Source organism: Glossina fuscipes, unplaced genomic scaffold (genome assembly GCF_014805625.2).
Source record: "Glossina fuscipes isolate IAEA_lab_2018 unplaced genomic scaffold, Yale_Gfus_2 61535, whole genome shotgun sequence".
NCBI lineage: Eukaryota > Metazoa > Arthropoda > Insecta > Diptera > Glossinidae > Glossina > Glossina fuscipes.
This window is the reverse complement of record NW_024003747.1, coordinates 220162-240870: the sequence shown is the minus strand read 5'-3', so window position 1 is coordinate 240870 and position 20709 is coordinate 220162. Positions and strand designations below refer to the sequence as shown.

Here is a 20709-nt window from a genome sequence, read left to right as displayed (position 1 = left end):
AGATAGATGTTTCACGACCGAGAAGCCAGATAAATCATGTCCGACGGAACCGTCAGTGGCATATATATCATATCCGTTGTTGTAATAAAAAAGGAGCTTTTCTTGGCATAACAACCTTATACAAGAGAAGTTGACATTTTGTTTTGAGGTAGAGATCGGTTCAAGAATGTTCATGAACACTGCATTTGCTGGTAATGAAATTCAAGGGGGGAATTGAATCTAACTTATCAAAAATATGACGAAGTTTTTGATAGCAAAAAGTATAGCTGCAAGTGACAGAATCACTGAGAAATATAATTCCCTGAAAAAAGGAAGGATTTATCATCTTGACTTTAATTAACTCCTTGGCAGTGCAAAAAAGGGCTCTTTCGGAAACCGGCAATTCACCAGATATGACATTGAGAATATGTTGAGGAGTTGAGGGGGTCAGTCCAGTACAACGCTTCAACATTCGGTTTTCAAATGCTTGTATACGTTTTTCAATATATTTTGGGAAATTGCAACGTATGGAATGTCCAAATTCAATTTTGGACCTGACTAGAGATTTGTAAACGGTCAAAGCATTTTTGGGAGGCAAGCCTGCCTGATTGTTTGTCATGAGTTTGATGATGTTGCATCCAGACTGACAATCTTTGAACGCCCTTTCATAATGCCCACGAAGGGTTAAGCTGTCATTTAAAATTCTCCCAAGAAATCGAAGAGATTTTACCTGATTAACTTGGGTACCTTTGATAAGAAGTCTGATTTCACGTTTAGAACATTTGGCAAAATAGATAGTGTTTGTCTTGCTGGGGTTAAAATATAAATTAAGATCAGCGCATGCATCGAAAAACAAGTAAGCTAAATGTAACTGGTAGTTTGCATTTGTAAATGCGCCACGAACATCCGCCCTCTATTTAAAAGTTTTGGCTTTCAGCCAGGATCATAATGAACAGGCAGTATTGTTAGTTTCGTTACTGCATGTTTTATATTTCTGATGTTTGTATAAATAGCGAACGAAGTTTCGACGTTATGATGGGATGTCAAAGATCAAAATCGAAAATTGAATTATTAAGTCTCGCAGCAGCATAAATCAGATTTGCTAATTCAATAAATATTGCTAATGAATGATATATATTTGCAGATGCAATGTTACGTTTGTTCTATATTCAGTTTCAAAAACTATGTTCTGTATTCTATGAAACAACCGATTCGTACCCCTTTTTAGATCAAATAGCGTAAGGGGACCAGATTTAGTTTCGTGATTTGTTGAAAATTTTAAAGTTACGAATTTATAAAGATGCCTAAAAATACGCTATATTTTCTCAAACAGGTTACGGTTCTACTATCACTAATATAGTGGGGTGGCTAATAAGACGTTACGCTCTCTTCACGGAAACTCAGAAAATTTAAATTTTTGTTGCCAATTAGAAAAATCGTTTCTTGAAAAGCCTGGACCGTTCTTTCAAAGCTTTGAATGTAGAATTTAAACTAGTTGAAACGTAATGCCAGCAATTGGATGCGATTTACCCTATTGGCTACAAATGTTTTCAAGTCCGCTGATTGCTCACGCAATCATGATAAGATGACCATTGAACTCGCATGCTTTTATGTTGATTGGGCAACGAGCCGATGATGTTGTTGTAATGTAAAGCTGTGTGATGTAAAGCTGCTAATAGAAAGCTGCTAATAGTGAAGCTGTTGATAGTAAAGCTGCTAAGAGTGAAGCTGTTAATAGTAAAGCTGCTAATAACTCTATAATGGGTGCTGTGAGAGCTTTCAAAGGTGTTACTCTCGACTTAGAATATAATAGGCAGGTTTTAATAACATTATCTAGCTCGGAGCGCGCGTAGATATATGCACCGTATGCTGCCAAACTAGCATCACAAAATGCATGACTTTATATTGTTACATTTAACATGGATATGAAACGGGGAAATATAAATTAGTGTACGATTAAAAATTTTGAAATGAAATCTATCCTTGCCGAAAACAAAGGTTTGGGCAAGCTTTCATTCCAATACAGATTGTTTGTCCACAAAATCTGTGCAAATATTTTAGCCTTTGCAATTATTGGATTTATTAGACCGAGGAGATCGTGGAAACGAGCTATACTAGACAAAGCGGCGTGCTTTGCTGTTGCGTTTACCGTAGGTGAAAATGAAAAAATGAAATCATCGATTTCCTGATCTCAAGGGAGGCCCGAAGTCTTGGTCAGTTCTGTGACGAAATTTGAATAACTGTTCGCAATCTGATAGCGATCATGAAAATCGACCTCATAACTTAAGTACTATTTCCGAATTCTGAAGCCATCTTTTGGTAATAAAGACGTCGTGTCGATTAATGGAACAGACATTAAATCATCAATAAAAAATCCCGTCTTACAATGTCAGAAGTTGAAGTAAAGGCCTGTTCTTCAGCAATCGAAACTTGTTGCATAGTACGAATTTGCTAAAAAAGGCTGCTGGGATAGTTACCTTTACACGTCGAAAATGTAAAACCGTATTTAATAGCTTTGTTTGGATTGTAAGAGCGGAGTGAAATATGTCTTTAAAACGCTCCAGAGCACTCTCTTAAGAATTTGTGGCACATCACTGTCTTTTACTTTTGGTAGGCTTACAGATTACGCTCCTGAACCAAGACAAATTGTTGTTTCTTGAAAATGTTGCTCAAAAATTATATCTACAAAAGTTGGCATGATGACGTCCATTTAAGTTATTTTCAACTTCCCAGAAAGATTTAATGAGCATATCCACATTGCCTTGTTCAGACTCAATAGAATTGACGTTTGTAGTTAATGATCATGTCTTTGATGTAGGACTTACACAGTCCGAGACCACCAAATTTATGAATAGGAATAAGAAGAATGAATAAGAAGCTTATTATCAAATCGGTTTTCTAACAAATCGTTTTTCTAACAATTAAATTAGCACAGAAATACTGAAGTTTTTCCATATTGCTCAATTCGGTTGGGAACATGGTAAAAGAGTTTGAACAATCTCCGCATGGCCCACACAATTTTCTGTTGTTAATTCCAACAATTTTGGTTTGTGATAATTTGTGAAACAAGAAGCTCATTTTTTTCAGTTTCAGTTTAGCAGTTTATGATCGTTGACGTTTTCTACAATGCCTAATTGTGAACTGAGTTTATCGTTAAAGTCACGACACAACAAAATGAAATGAAAACGTTTGCTGCGCTGCAAGGAATCTTTTATTTAGCTCGTTAATATTTCGATTCTAGGTTTGTCGCATTCGAGAAATCAGTTTCAATCGGTTATTTCTTTTCCCATTGCTGCGGCTTTGTTTTTGTGTGTCGTCACACTGGCGTCTTTATCTTGCTGGCCCCAAACTAAGTTTTCATTGGCTTTGCTCATTATGATGATTTAAGATTAACGAAAGAAGCAATAATGAAGAATTGCTCAATGTATTTGATCAATTCTTTGAACAAAATTGAAAAAAAGCAAAGATGGCGAACCTTATTTTTATGAATATGTACGATTGGCCAATATTCTTTGAATCTTAAATTATCTTTTAATTTATTCAAATCAATTATTGTTTGATTCCCAATTTATTTACGATACTACCCTACTTACGCAGGGTTTTTTTATACGTCTAGGAGAAAAAGCACGCGTTGGCTTATTCAAGTTTATTTTGACAGTGACGAAGGACAGTTACTTAATTTAAGGTACATAAAGTAAAAAACTAGCTTGTATTTGCTGAAAATACTGTATCAAAATATCTACGGTTTAAACTCCAAATTACGCAGTACGTTTGTAAATTCCCGCTTTATAGCATTGTCAGCTTTGAAATCTTTCAACTTCCTTGGTCCCGCTAGTGTTCCGTTCGTTATTCTCCAACATGGTGGTGATTTACTATGTTCTCTCCTTACACTTATTTTTAATATTGGTTTGAAAAAAGGTGACTTTCCATCTATTTGAATCACTGGTAACAAAAAGGCTTACTCCTGTTTTAGGGTCAATTATATCGCACTGTGGGCACAGATATTTAAAAGTACGTCAACTTCTATTCATGTTATCTTCACGGGCTTTTCTAAGGCTTTCGACAAAATGGATCATAGGTAGTCAATGTATAAGTTACATCGCCTTGGTTTTTCGAACAGTATGATTGCTTGGTTTAGCGACTGTCTCTCACAGGTATTGTTGTATTTCTTTCTAATCTAGAGTAATTTTCGTCACTTTTAGTGTTCTTCAGGGCAGTTATCATTTCCTGGTTTTATTTATATTATATGACCTTCTTGAATTAGTTGAAATCGTATTTTAATGTCTGCAGACTACGTTAACCTTGCTCTGTGGCTTAATACGTAGTAGTAAACTTCTTCTGTCTGATTTTGTGAAACTGTGTAAAGGAGGTTGAATCAATGGTAGTGTGCTGAATTCAAAAAAATGCAAGAAGATGTCTTTTGCGTGATGTAATACGTTGCCTTCTTATTATCGTATTGGCAAGCACATCCTGCAAAACCTCTGCAATTACAAATAATTATTTTCAACTCAACACTCAGATTTGATATTCATGTGGACGTTGCAGTTAATAAAGATAGGTCCCTTCTAGGGTTTATAAAAACGTGCTTATATACATCTTTAGTTAGACCAACTCTTGAACACTTGTCGGTAGTTTGTCTCGCTAGTTTTAGATGCCATGTTGATCTGTTAATGTCGGTTCACCGGGATTTACTGCTGTTTGCTTCGCTTTGTTTGCAATGGGATCCTGTCCTCCCTCTTCCAGTGCGTAATAATGGATTGAATAGAAGCACATTGATTTGCCTCCCCTTGAAAAAAGGCGTGAAACGTTGTGTGTTACCTTTGTCTCTAAACTAGTAAAAGGTGAAGTTTATTCCCCAACTTTATTACAACATATTGACATCCACATTACCAGCAGGATCACAAGACATTTTGAGTTCTTGAAGCTATCACAATGCTGAACCAATTGTGAGTTGCTCAATCCGTTTCAGGTAATATGCACAATATGCAACGATCGTTACCACTTGCTTGATTCACTGTTTTCTCCGTTTAACATCATTATATTGCATAACTAACTACCAAAAATTTGCGAGTTTCTTGCAAATTCAAGTAAAATGGGTCATAAAAAAGTTCTTTTTGGTGTATACTCATTTGGTTTTTATTCATGATGTATTTTACCCAGAAGGAAGCTTCAGAGCACCTTTAAGATATATATTTATTCTTGATCAGCGTGAAATTCTGGATGATTAGGCCATTTCTGTTCATCTATTTGTCTGTGTGGTGTTTGTTGTTGGCACTTTCTTGGGCGAAAAAGTGGAGATTTCAACTTCAAATTTGGTAGAAACATTGGAAGTTTTTGCCGGCAGGTATTGAGACTTGGTCAAATTGGTCAGAGCAAAAGTCCACAGTGGAACGTAAACTGAACGTAACTTCGTTTTTTTAACAAAAATTTGTGGGATTTTTCTCATTGCTCAAAAATTATAAAAGATAGAAGACTGAAATTTCCCCCATTGACTTTACTAAACACTCACTCACTCAAAAATGGAAAAAATCCCACACAAGTTATAAATGATTACATTTTAATCTTTTAACATTTTTGATATATTATGCTTCTTTATCATAAGGCAAACACGACAGAATGCTTAAAGCCATTTTTTACATTCCTTAAATAAAAATATATTATCTGCCTAAAAATGGTTAAATCTAAAATGAATATGATAGACATTGCGACCCGGTGGATTACTTTTTTCTTAATCATACCAGCGATATGGATATCATATAAAAATTTTGCAAAATAGAATGCGAAAGGCTAAGTATGTTAATTCTAAATTAATTGTGGTAGGCGTGACGACATAGTAGATAAATTTTTTCTTCAAAATATTTTCGATATACGTATTAAATGACGAAAATTGGAGAGTAGATGGGACTCTAGATGCCTAACGTTGATGCCTGCCGTGAAGGCTTAACCCTACGGTGCCCGATGGCACACGGAGTGTGTGAACGTACACTCAACGCGCCGAGGAAAACCTCGAGTTCCAATGGAAATACATATATGGGCGTATCTCCCACCCTGGTGAGGGCGGGGCACTATCTAAAGCCTCTGTCTTTCTTTGGGTCGGATACTCAGCTGCTATGCAACTCCACACCAAGCCTAGGCTCCTTCCGCGATGTGGGCCAACCATAACCGCTACAAGACGCCCGCAATGGGCCGTTTCCGCTGAGAGGCCAAAGCTAGAAGGTTGCTTCGGGAGCTCCTGACACTCATGGTAGCGGATATAAAGAAGAATAATAAGTAACGAAAGAAGAATATGAAAGCCTCCGGTTAGACTTAGCATCGACCTGAACACGACCTAAAACTCGGTATTAGATAGAATCTGCAGAGGAAGCTGCAATAAAAGGGAACCAGTCAATACAATACGCATGGGCGTTGCGTTCTCACTGGGTGGAGGAAGCCTATCCGAATCTCTTTAGTTTAATAAGGAAAACGATACGCTACGGCGATGAGTGAGCAAAGCTCAAACCGAGTTCAAACAACCATAACAACGCAAGGAAAGAGCGAAACGGGTTTCACCACAATGCTATACCAGATAGAGGATTAGTCTTCAGTAAGACTTATAGAGCCCCAGGCGGCTCATCCCCCAGTCAATCAGTGAAGTCAAATAAACTACGGATAAACCCGCCTGTTTAGGTTAAATATCCATATTTTATTTTACTCATACTTTGTTTTGTGTATATCTGTTTAATTTGAATATATACTTTCACTTAATATTTTACTTGTGCCTTGAACATTCAAGTTTGGTTGAATGTGCATTCATTGACTTGTTCATGCACTTGCATTCGTATGGTTCTGTGTTGGTCTGCTTATTATTTCTGGAATAAACACATGCAAAAATGCAAGTGCATCAATTCATACATTTATTTATAGCAAATAATCCTGAATTAGTTTATAAGAATTGTAATTTATAAGTCACATTTTCTATCAATAAAACTGTCTTTGTGAAGCACATCGATCGCTTTTTTTTTATCCTAGCGTTTCTTCCAGTTCCAAGTGCTGGAAGTAACATCTCAATAAGTTGGTACGACTTGACGCAACGTCTTGGCGAATCATGCCAACCAAGTAGGCATTACAAACACAGTCAAGACAACCATAATCTCAACATTCTGGTGAACCCGGCGTGATACTCAAGTATTGCGTTTGCGTCTCACTACCTCAACGTAACATTGAACATAACATTTTGGTGAACCCGACGTGATCGGCACGTCTCGCACTTAACATTTTGGTGACCCCGACGTGATTGGCACGTCTCGCATTTAACACCGTCAAAGCAGAGCTTAAACAGAGTTACCCAAACCTCGTCGAATAAGTCAGCGCAATCAACGCGACCGTGAACTATCTTGACTCCCATTGTCCCTAAGTCTCTGAAAGCAGAACACTCAGGGCACACCAACAACACGTGTTCATAGCCTTCGGACAGACTGCCACATAGGCAGCCCTAGTTTCAGAAAGGCCTCTTTTATACAAAAATTCATTCTGAGATACGTAGCCCGTAAGCAGAAACCCGAGATGTAGGCTAAAGCTAAAATCCGGGTTATTTTCTACAAGGAAAAAATCACGAATAAAGTTAAAAGTAACTGTACCGTACCGATTAAAGTCAATAAATATGCCTAAGACATATTTCTCATTACAATCTCTGACGCATGCCTGCACATGCAGCCAAGCATCTTCCATATGGAGACCTTTGCGGAAGCCAAACTGACTATCAAACAGACTAAGAGTAGGAATCATCTGAAGCCTCTCTATTAATATCCTCTCCAGTACTTCTTCAAGCACTAGGAGACTGATACCTCGATAAGACAAAGGATCACGCCCCACCCTATCAGGTGACTACAGATGAACCACATTATTTGCCATTTTCCACTGCACTGGAAAAGAACCTTCAGGCAAACACAGACAATAAGTCGTATAAAGGTAATCTGGAATAAGTTTCCAGATGGCGTTTGCCATTTCCGCGGTAATTCCGTCAATGTCTGGCGATCTTTTTGATCCCAATTTGGAAATTGCATACTCCACTTTATACTTTTCCAAGGGAGGAGTAAGAGGCGCAAACCCAATACTAGGATTCACCTCATTCCCTCCAAGTGGATAGTACTCCATTTGAAGTGCGAATACCGCTTATCTCAAAGCATTTTCTGTTCCGGATAACACGGTGCACTTGACTTCTGAGGATCATCGCGGTTTCGGGAGACAAAATTTCTCCAATCGCCCTTTTTAGTCTCAATAAGCATGCATTTGTAGTCATTGAGGCATTGCCCCAATTCGACTCTCAACTGAACAGCATTTACGGCATTAGACCTTCTCGCCAGCTGGAACTGCCTTCTAAGGCGACGGATAGGCTTTCGTTTTTCGGACAGACGACGTGTCCGCTACCTTACCCCTCCTTGATTTACCTTGCGTCATCTGTCGAGATGATATTTATTGACACTCCAAACCGATGCAGTTACGTAATCTACCTGCTCGTCAAAGGGTTTTCTCTGAAAGTCCCCAAGCGGCACCGCAGTGATCGCCTCCCCACTAAGGACCCCGTAGGTGTTCCAGGTTATCCCGGAAGCACGTCAACGTTTGCCGTCAACTTCAGTAGACGTGGTCGGGGTGTAGCTCATCACCACTTTAATAACATGGTGATCGCTAACACCCCACCTATCTTTAAACTCCCATGAAAAGTCGAACAATCCCATTGCTGCCCTATTGGTAATAGGGATATCAATGTCACTAGCCCCAACCATTCACCCGGCTCATTTAACACCTGGACACTTCTGGTTATACACCAATCAGACCACAGTTCACCTCTCTTTTGACTGCTTAAGCCAGAAACTCGTTCTGGCATCTTGCTAAGCCAAAAGGGTGAGCAAGCGTTAGCATTCAGCCGCAGGATCAATGGGCTGTCGTCGACAAGCAGCAACGCCGAATCCATGTACCTAATATAGTCATCCAGGTCTTGATTGAACTTGCAATAAAGGCTTGCACAAAACAACCTTCCGTACGGGCCTTCAACGGACACACAGACATCATGACTACTTGCCAGGGCAAGTGTGGCTTTCACATTCACATCATTCGCAGCATTGTGATCAAGGAACACACGCATATCTTCTGCTAAGGCCCTCAGCCTACCACGAGATACGCGCAGCTCCTGTACCAATGCCACCCCACGGCCTATCTCACGCATACATTGGCCGAACTCACACAGCACCTTATCACTGCCATTCCAGTTATACTGGAGTATGAGCAAGGCCATTTTAATGGCGAGCTGGCACCCGCGCAACCATCCAATTGTATTCAGGACAGGCGGAGGACATCATAAGATGACCCGTTGGAAGCCCCCTAAATTTACAATTTTTACAGTATGCGGAGTTCGTACACATACTGTATCTGTGGCCACTTTCACCACAGTGTCGACTGCTCACCGTCCAATCTTTAACCATATAGTCAAAGCTGAGGCAGCGGTAGGACATTATCACTTCGTTGTAGGAGCGTACCGGCAACGACATCCACTCAGCGTATACCCTACCAGCGCGAAAAAGGCAATTCATAGCAGTGCTGCAGCCTTCTCAAATAATATTTGTCTTGCTGTCAGCATTTGTTCATGGTTTCGACACAAGGCGGACCCCCTCGTCAAAATCCTTCCGACTAGATAATAAACCTTTAATGTTCATCTCATACAGTTTATCCATATAATCGGACGGACTCAACCTCTGATGGATGCACTGAAGTAAAACTCTCGGTCCTAATTTGTTTACAATAGAAACAACAAGCCCCACATCCCCAAAGTTTGCGTAGGCCACAATATCCTCCCTCTCCGCAATGGATGGCGTATGAACTACAGCTCCACCCCCACGGATTGGCTTAATACCGTGAGCCCTAACGCCCAAGGTCGATCCAACCTGTTCCACCACACTTTTGACCACCTCCATAGATGCGTCCGCAATATTCTTACTACGGACAATCACAGACCAGGTTTCCACTAGCTTTGGCGGTACAACAGTCCGTGTAGCCTCAATAACGCGGGGAGGAACCGATGTTGTTAGGGGTGCCCCACCCAAGCAATCCTCTTCAATTCGGCCTCTAAGGCGAGCATTTTCCGCCACCAAGACGAAGAAGATCGCCTCGTACTCGCTACCGAAAGCCAAAAGCTCACTAGCAGCCTCCAGTGAAGCATTCTTTGGAGACAGGATGCATTTCTGAAGGCGATCAGTAATCGCTTTCACCTTGTTTACCGATTCTGCAGTAGCATAGCCGCGGAAGCTGCCGCGCCCACTACAGGGGCGGAGGCAGCGGGCGCAGCCACAGGACCGGTTCTAGCTTTGAGCATCTTTAGAGCGCGCGACCGAGAAGTGGAAAATTTAGGCACATTTTCATCCATGAGCATATATCCATGTATCTCAATTTAGCGCTTAGCTGAATTCTGGCGTATAAGTTGATCTTTATTTTTTTCTCCTAGTAACAATTAAGTTATTTTGTAGCTTACATTCGGATAATGACTTGTTCGGAATTTAATTAATTAGATAAATAAATATACAACATTGAAGAGATAAATAAAGGGTTCAAAACAACATGTGTTGCTAAACAAAAAGAAAGTTTCTTTTCTTTGTTGCTCCGATTGGACAGAGATTGTAAACAGCCCGAGATCGATTTTTCAGGAAAAATTTGATTGAATTTATTAAAACAAGGATATACGTTATATGCCTTTATGTGGCAACGTACTTGTTCTTGATAAGATTTAAACCGATGGAGACACTTTTGCGCATTTTGATTAATTTCGACACTGGCAATGAATTTGTCTGATTAAACGGCATGTTTAATTTGCTCAGCACTTTTGACCAATTGAAGAGATTTTTGTTTTATAGAAATCACGTGTTTTGATTAGTGCAGGCTGTTGTTTTTGCTATTGTTTGTTTAGTTGTTTATGGATTACGACTTGTATAAAGCCTTTCCTTACGCCAATAAACATATATTACAACTGCAAATTCGTGGACATTTATAAAACAAACTATAAATTAATTAATATAATATACAAAAAATTAAAATTTGAATCCGCAGTTACGTAAAGAGATAAAAAAGAAAAATAAAATTAGAATAAGACATTCTGCACAAAATTCTCGCGATTTTGCAGTATATGTGACCTATATGCTTCTCAAAAATATGATGATGATTAACGTTAACTGTTCTGTTCTATAGCAGATTTAAAGAAGAAAAATCTGATGAAAATAAAATAATTGCCAATAAGAGGGAAGAGGAAAATAAAATATCATAATCATACTATACAATCCAAAGTAGAAAAATATATGAAAAAATCAAATAATAATTAAAGTTATCTGTAAAAATCACGAGTCAAACTAAAACAAACGAATAAAATACTAACTAAAATTATTCCTATTTATCACACAATCAGATGTACGTCAAGGGAAATCTGTACGTGCAGTTTATGTTCAATAATCTAAGTAATTTAAAACTCAAGTTGAATAAAAAAGTGCTTGTGAGTAGATTCTAGGGTAAGGACATGGCCATTTTTATATAAGACAAATAAACTGCACGGTAGCTCCCGTCGGTAAAATTGAACTGTTGTATTATCCGTTTGTTTCTTCTCTGCTTCAGTCTCAAAATTTAGTTGTTCGTTAACAATAGAGACACTTGAAAATAGCTTTTTCGGCGTGACTGAGGTACTAAATGCGCCCTCTGCCTGAGTTCAAAATTAAGTTGTTCGAATAGGGAGCTTGCTCTTCTTCCTTTATGGAAACTATAATAGAAGATAAGCTAGTATTCTTCAGAGCATACGGCAAAAAGAGGTAGTGCGCTGTTAGTGTTATATAACATTTTCCAGTATAACTGCGCAACTACTACGCGAACAAAGTGTATATTTGAACTTTAGAATACCAAATGAACCAGTCGGCCAAAGACACCTCGAAAATCGATGTATATTATATTTACGTTATTGCCGTAATAGTGGAAGTATTCATTGTTGTAGTCAGAGCAGGCATAGCAGTCGTCTGTTATAACTCGCTTTGTATATTTCTCAAGGGAACTCTTCTCCGAACTGTGTCTTAGCTCTTTGAAAGTTTTATATGGTTCTATCATTGATTCTATTTCTTTATCCATATTTGGCCACCATATATATAATCTTGGTAAAGCTTTCGTCTTTACAATACCGAGATATCATCTATACAATCAATTTAGCAACTGCTTTCGAAATTTCTTTGGAAAGACAGTTCCATATTCTCACGTAACGCAATCATATTCTACCGATAGTTCCATTTGCCTGTTTCAAAAATATTTAAATTCGTTATCTTATTGTTGATTCACTGTTTCCTAAAGAATTGCTTTATTCAATTTAGAGAAAATTGAATTTCTACGTGTTTCACGTTTAATGCCTTTGAAATTTAGATAAAATCGATTTTCAGTTTCAGTTAGCTTAACACATGTTCTCTTTTGATAATCATCAATAAAATTGATTTGTGGCATGCTCAACAGCATAGTTAAAAACGGGTAATATTAATGCTCACCTCTGTAAGCATACTGGAGCCATTACGGCTTACTGTTTCTTTTTATTAAATATGTAGATTAATGGCTCATGATTAGTTCTCAATAAAAATAATAATTATATATTAAATAATGGGCACTAATTATGTATGTTTTAGTTAACTACCTTTTATTTGGCAGGCGTACATTGAAGGCCATTTGTTTGAGAATTATATCCGGCTTCCGTATTCTAATTTATTTCGAAAACACAATGGAAAAATAAAGGGAAAATTTTAATGTTTGTTTGTTTACAATGATACAACCAATAACAACATCATTCAAACGTAAATAAAAACGAAATGATGTAAACTTTTTAATATTATTATTATTATTATTATTAATTTCGCCAGAGAAATAAATTCTAAGACTAAACTCTTAAAAGCACTAGCATCTAAGGCTATCGGCTTTTTATTAAAAACTCTACCGCACTTGAGATTCGAACCCACGACCACTGACTTGCTAGTCGAGATTCCTCCCCTTCGGCTACTCAGGCGGATAACTTTTTAATAAAATGAAATGAAGTGAAGTAATTTCATTCATACCTTTGACATCAACAATAGAAATGACACGTCATTTGATTCTCGGCAAACGTCAGTTGCATTTGTTTTTTCTTTTTCTAGTGTTTTGCCGGTATTAGCAGAAAATAAAAGAATTTAAAAAAGGAAGTTAAAAAAAAAATAAACGGTTAAAAAAGAAACGAAGTTTTTGAAAATTTAAAAAAATAAAAAATGTATATATAATTTTTTCGTTTTTCGTCCGGATTGGTAAGTGTTCCCCGGGATAAGCATTACAATAACATCAGCCTGTACGGATATAGGGTCTGAATTAATTGTCACGGATAGAGACGATATCGAGGATTTCTGTACGAATGAGCGTAATAAGAGATCGACGATGGGTGGAGATGATGTTAGTCTATCTCCCAAAGGAGGAGCTATAGCCGAAGGTTTGACAATGCTCAGAAAATAGGTATTTAATAAGCTTTCTCAATTAGGTGCCAAAGAGATTGTAAAGCACGATATCAATTTGTATGACTATCTTTCACAAGGAAGTTTTGTAGTTTTTGTTTAAACTTGTCAAAATGCCGAGGGAAAACGTGTGAATATCAGCTCGGACCTTTTTTTTTTGATTATCTAAAAACCTTCAACATCGACGGCTTACTAGAATTAAAAGTAGTTAGCAGGGGCAGAACTAAATTGTTTTCAACTCTGCTGGTAATACTGACAGCTTCGTCAAAGACAATGATTTAAAAAAACAAAAAAAAAAATTAAAAGTATATATTCCGAGAGCCTTCACCGAAAGTTTCGGGGTAATTCGGAATCAAATACAGTGGAAACCTGACCATTCTCAGAGACTTTCTTTAATTCCTGGGAAATCAAAATTCTTTACACATTCATGAATGGTCTTATGATAAAGTATATTTAAAAATGATTCGTGCTATACCCTGTGATAGTTGTGAAGTTCGCAATGTTCGCGAGTCTGTTGAACATCTAATTTTTAGATGTAACAAGCTTGGTGGTATTAGACGTTCTTTTAGCTTTTTCAAGTTATATGATGGTCTCCTCGATATCTTTGTAGCAAAAACTGTACCTTATCTGGGGTAACTAACTTGTTTTATTAGAAGCGAATTTATCACTTGAAATTATTTTTTGCCTTCAATCATTTTCTATTGCTATAACTTTCCTTGTTTTCAGCCATAGTTTGCAACACTTTTCATTTCACATGACTTTGAACAACTTAAAAATCGACAATTAAATACACACACAATTACTCTAAACATGCCGGCATTAGCTATTATGGCCGTTTTTTTTTTGTTATGTTTTATATATAATTCTTACCAATAATTCCGACTGTTTATTATCTGGACATATAAGCCACAATTGGCTTAGTCCATCTCCACTGAACAACCCAAAAAAAAAAGAAAAAAGAGAAATAATTTTATATAATTTCATATTTGCATTGCTTACGAAAACTTTGAATTGGGGACTTGAACTTCGTATGTATATCACTCTATTTTTAATTTATATAATTTATTTATATAATATATATTATATTAATGCATGAACCTTCCTCTAAACAATGCAATATTGCTTAAAATGAATTCCAAATCAATCCTACTTTTTTTTTAACTTTTTAATTTTTAAAAAACATTTTAAAGCAGATTTATTCTTTATATATTTTATTTAATTACAATTCAATTTTGGAAGTGCAAAAGATATTCCGCTTCTTATATCCTCATTTGTTCTTTTCAATGGAGAGATTGTGGAGTGAAACGTCTACAGAATCGTCAAAGTAAGACGCGGGAGCTGTACAAGTTAAATCCCGAATTTCTGGAATTTGCACTTTATACTGTACGAAAATGTTGTGAAGCGCTTCGCAAACATTTGCAAATCTACCCGTCGTCCTTAGATCGTATCTGCTTTTCTGCTTTTCTATTAAAATACGCTATCGGTCTTAAAGTATATAAAAGCTTAATTGTCTTTGAAAAATGAATTTAATCCTAACCTTTATACACGTCTCAACAATATCCCCCGCCTTGCACTGCATTTCGTTGTGTTTCTGTTTGATGTGATGGGCTGGAGTACTGTGCGGCATCGTTAATCACGGCTCTAAAGGGTGTCCTCTACCACTTAAAAGCATTTAAATGGTACATATACATATTGCCCCACATGATTATTATTGCTTACCAAGGGTCTAAACATTACTTTGATTTCTAGTCCAATGGTTTTCCAAGTAAGGTCATTGGAATGCCTCCACACATGCGTGTTGTAACTTGATCCAGAAAATCTAATGTTTATTTCTGTAATTGTTATGTCGTTGTCGCAAACCTTACCCCAACAACTCCTAAGTAAGGCCTAAAGAGATCAACGGTGGCTCTTCTTACGGACTCATTTCCGTCAATTTTTCTTAAAACGTACTCAAACGCCTTTTTGGCGCGCCAAATTTTTGCTGAAATGTATTTGTAATGGTATGCATATTTTAATTTACTTTGTTGACAAATATATAAAATTAGTTACTTACTTACTTTCGCGTAAGGTAAAAGGGTTTGAAGAGCCCCGCAGAGCCCTTATACGTATTACAAGATTCCTTTTCCGCCAATCTCGATGTTCCGCTAGTGCTAAATGACATGATGTAAGGAATGGTTCCTATTCCACCTGATGTATATATATATCTTAAGATTACTTGATATTAAATAACAACACTATATCACTTACCTTTTGTTTGTTTCGTTTAGTAAAATGAATTAGCCCAGTTGGTGATAAGACTAATGGAGTGAAGAGTTTTTATTATTTTTTGGTCAATTTGCGCTTTATCAATAAGGCGTTGTATGGGTACACAATCCTTCAACACTTGGCATAGTAAGAGTGTTAATTAGACAATTGGAGTATTATTTATTTACCTTTCACAAATTTAAAAGTTTGGGTTTGGGAGAGCTGCTGATAAGTAAATGATTTTGTTCGGAATTTATCTTATTTTCAATTTACAGCTGTTTTTTCTTATAAATTCAACTCTAAACAGTCAATACTGACGCAAAGTGTAAGCAAGCTTACGCAGTTTTGACAATTTTAAGTAAGCGTTTTTCGCTCCTGTTGTGGATGCATACAGGTCTAAAGATCGAAACTCAGAAATGAAACCTAGTTAATATCATACATAATCAGCGCTCTGTTTTATTATTATTATTATTATTTTAATTTTAGACTAACGAAGTGAATTCTTAGACTAAAAAAAAGACATTGAGCACTAGCAACACAGGCTATCGGCTCTAATTTAAATAAATGGATATTAGATAGTGAACTTAGTAGTATTAAAAAAGTAATATATTGAATTGATATTCTGTTCTGAAGCTGATTGTAGAATGTTCAAAGGGTTAATCGTTCCAAATGCAATACTTCTAGCCGAGGAAAAGTTGAGGCAATCGCAGAGAATGTGCTTTATAGTAAGAGTTTGTCCACAACAGCAGATTGGGGAAGAAGACTTCTTCAGGATCCATTGGTGAGTTGCAATTGTATGACCAAGGCGAATTCTCGAGAATGTTTGGATCTTGGTTTTCTCAACGTTTGTTGGATATAAAGGTGGAGTTAATTGAGGGTTAATAAAAGAGTAGTGTTGATGATAGTATTGTAAATTTCCTTCTGTAATTTTCTCTTTAACTTTTCTTCCAATGTATCTTTGAAGATCCAACTTTTCCATGACATCATCCATAATTAGAGGAGCAGAAGCAGCATACTTTGCCGCTCGATCAGCCTGCTCATTTCTCAGTAAACCGATGTGACTTGGTACCCATAACATTTTAATTTTTCCGTCGGGTGTAGTAATTATATTCCTTAATTTGTTGATGGTGCTCCATCTCGAAGTCGAAGGATTCCGAACAGCTTGTAATACAGACAAACTGTCGGTAACAATAACGGTTTTGAGTTTGTTTTTATGGGCAAGGTTGGCAGCGTGAAGGATAGCTCTGGCTTCCGTTGTGAAAGTTGAAATACTTTCGTGAAATATGTGGTTGAGAAGAACCCGTCCTGTAGCATCTACCACCGCACAAGCAGGAGGCAGACCAGGAGATTTTGAGCCGTCTGTGTACAAAAGATTCCAACCAGTACTGTCCAATACTTGGGTTTTTTCAGCTATTAGATTCCTGAAGACGTAATTTGGAGTATCTTCTTTCTTGTGCATAGACAGTGAGATGTCAAAGGAGCAGTCTTTCAAAATCCAGGGAGGTTTAACACCAAAAGAGCGGGAAATTTTTTAGGGAATGTTCAATTCGTTTGCGATGCACGAACAATGGTCAATTGCAGATGGTGACTTTGGAATTTTCTTCGAAATAATAATCTTTCTTACGTCATCACCGAGAATGGATTTGTTTGAATTAAGAAGCTTAGGGACTATTTTAGCTTTTAGCTCATACAGCCTATTTTCTAAAGTTGGGAGACCAGTTTCAATTATAATATTATTTATGGGCGTCGTCCGAAAAGCATAACAACTTGCTCTGACGGCTTGGTGATAGACCGGTTTAAGGATGTTGATATTAGATTTGCAGCTATTGCCATAAATTATCAAAGCATAGTCAATCTTGCTTAACACAAGCATTTTTGTAAGATAAGCAATAGTGTTAATATGCGCATGGCTTCTCCAAGCAACGTACTGTATGAAATTTACCCTTGTTAAAAGGGAGTTTTTTAACCGAAGACAGTGTGCTTTCCAACGATAATTGTTGGAAAACGTGAGCCCGAGAACATGGAGCGTCTGCACATTTAGTACTGGTAGGTCGTTAATATGCATCAGTAGGTTTCCTGCATCGCACATTTGTTTTCGACATATGTGCATTGTTTTTGATTTTTGTAAAGAAATTTTAGCTCCTGACGAGTTTGCCCACGTGGAGATCTCACATGCTATAGATTCGAGGATGTTGATTGCTTTCGTGTTGTCTTTTTCTTTTGTAAAAATGTATACATCGTCCGCGTAGAGACAATGTTCCACTCTTGGTACACGATAAAGAATTTTGCTAATTTCGTTGAAAGCTATCTGGAAAAGCGTGACAGAGAGAGGAGATCCTTGCGGAATGCCATTCATTAACGGAAAGGAATCAGAAAGATGATTGTTGATTCTAACTTTGAACCGCCGATGCGACATGAATGATGTGATGTAGTTGAAGAATTTGGGTCCAACATTCCATGATTTCAAGAGTCTTAAGATAACATGAAGACCAACTCTGTCAAATGCTTTTTCGAAATCAATTGAGAGAATTGTTACTTGATTTCGTTCGGAAATTGCTTTGCTTGTGAAATAATCAATATGTAACAGAGCGTCGATGCACCCTCTACCCCGCTTGAAACCAACTTGTTGCTTTGTTATCAGGTTCTTGGACTCAAGAAACCAAGATAATCTAGATGCCATAATCTTCTCTAATACCTTAGAGAGGCAAGGTAAAAGAGAAATTGGGCGATAATCTGATGCGATGGAGACATTTTTTGACTTTGGAATTGGAACAACTGTTGCCAGTTTCCATATGTAGGGTATACGGCCAGTCATAAATACCGTATTATATAGGTCCAGTAATTTCTTTTTACTAGACTTAGACATAGCACTGATCATTTGGTATGAGATGCGGTCTAGACCAGGTGTCTTCCCCTTCAAATTGGAGAGACAACTTCCAAGTTCTGAGGTAGATACGCAATTCTCCAGGAACATGGCACATCTATCGATATTATTTGGAGGAGATATTGGAGTCCTTTTATTTTCAATGAAAGCACTGGAGAAGTTGCTGTCAGAGGAGTATTCGCACCACACTTTTCCAAAGTAATTAGAAATCTCATCTGCGTCAGTTAAAGTTCCATTGGGAGTGCAGATGGCAGAAATTTCGTTCAGGTTTGAAGTCCCATTAAGTCTGTTGATTTTGTTCCAGACAACTATCATTGATGTATTTCTGTGAATTCGTCTCGAGAAAAGTTCGAAACTAAGTGCCTTTGATTTCCGTAATTCCTTCCTGAATAGAGCATTGGCCTTTTTGTATAATAACAAGTGATTCTGATCAGGACATCTCTTAAAGCGGTGCCATAGATCCATTTTATTTTTCCTCAAAAACGAAAGCGTGTTGTTCCACCAAGGAACCCTAGCTCGTTTAAAAGAGGTGTTGGATTGAGGAATAGAAAGATGAGCAGCCGTGCGAATCGCTTTAGACATAATAGCAGCATCATGGTTGCAGTTTCCGTTAAATGGCTTTGAATTCAAAAATGACTCCACCTGTTTGGAGTAATTGATCCAATCCGCTTTATCTAGGAGGAATTTGGCCTGTTTTGCTGGAGTAGCAGAGGACGTTGAAAGGTTAAGATCGATTATGATTGGAAAGTGATCACTATTATGTAGATCATCAGAAATAGACCAGGACACCAAAGGAAGAAGTGATGGAGAGCAACATGTTAAATCAATATGTGAAAAAGTATAATGAGTTGAGAAGTGCGTTGGTTTTCCATCATTTAAAACGCAAAGGTTGCTTTGATAAAAGGCCTTTTCTAAAACAGTACCGCGAGTGTTGTTCACTGTTGAGCCCCAGATGGTATTCCAGCTGTTGAAATCGCCACATATAATTAATGGGGGGGAAAGTACACAGAATAAATTGTAGAGTTCTTGCACTTGCTTTGGTTTTTGAAGGTTGATTAATGGATGAAAGAATGGATTCATTACCACTTGTGATTTGTTGAGTAAAGTTGAGAGCTGGAGATTCTGGAGAATTTGGTATATTAGATTTTAGCATATGTGTTGTTGTTTTGATTTTTTCAATATTTGCAGTTGCTTTGGTTTTTTCAATATTATCTTTGGCAAGTGATGTAACAGGTTTCGCAATATAATTTTTGGTTAATGGTGGAACATGTTTTTTATTGGAAAGAGTTTGAGTTAAAGGCTTACTATGCACGATTTGCGAGGCAACAGCAGCGTAGGTATTACTTTTTCCAATTCCTTGGGCTACAGATGGATTTCTTTCGCGGTATTTGCGTCGCGCTTCACCCACGCTACAGTAATTTTCTGTTTTGATTTTTAGAATTTCACGCATTTGTATAAAACGTGGGCATTGTTTGTCTAACGCTGAGTGTTGATCATTGCAATTTATGCAGAAACTACGGGTACAGCTTTCAGTATGTGGAGGATGACCACAGTTAGCACAAGATGCAGCTTTAGTGCATCTTTTTGCCGTATGACCCAGGCGTTGGCAATTTTTACATCTCATAGGATTTGGGATGTATAGTTCTACTTTACATTTATACCACGCCACATCAACTGTTCGCGGTAATCGATAGCGATCAAAAGTTAAAATAATCCTTCCTGTAGGAGAGCGTGTTTTTGCGTCATCATTCAGTTTGGTTAATTTATATGCTTCAGTCACTCCTTGAATGCCCATTTCGCGAACAATTTCATCTTCCGGCACATGCTTTAAGCAAGGGGCATAAATTACGCCTCGAACCGAGTTAAGTTTCTCATGTAGTTTAGCTGAAATAGCACACAGATTAGCTAAAGATTTGGCCTTTATGAGCTTTTCGGTTGCGCGCGGGTTCCCAGCGAGGACCAGTAAATTCCCATCGCGTAGAATCGAGATGGAGTCGATGTATGTTGTAATGCTATCTAGAGCTTTTTTTATAGCAAACGGGCTAATTTGGGAAATTGTTATTCGAGCATCGGTTGAAGAAATAACAA

General features: G+C 37.5%; 1 long non-coding RNA gene across 2 annotated transcripts; it reads right to left on the bottom strand.

Annotated features, from left to right (window-relative positions):
- Positions 1-14676: 14676 nt before the first annotated feature.
- LOC119643690 lies at positions 14677-16255 on the bottom strand. 2 transcript variants are annotated; one of them, XR_005248378.1, is made up of 3 exons: positions 15547-16255; positions 15359-15474; positions 14677-15297 (listed from the first exon to the last, which is right to left on the bottom strand). It is a non-coding gene; the product is annotated as an uncharacterized LOC119643690 (long non-coding RNA). The 2 variants fall into 2 exon arrangements; XR_005248379.1 differs by having other exon boundaries at positions 14677-15474; positions 15547-15680; positions 15741-16255.
- Between the last annotated feature and the right edge of the window lie 4454 nt (positions 16256-20709).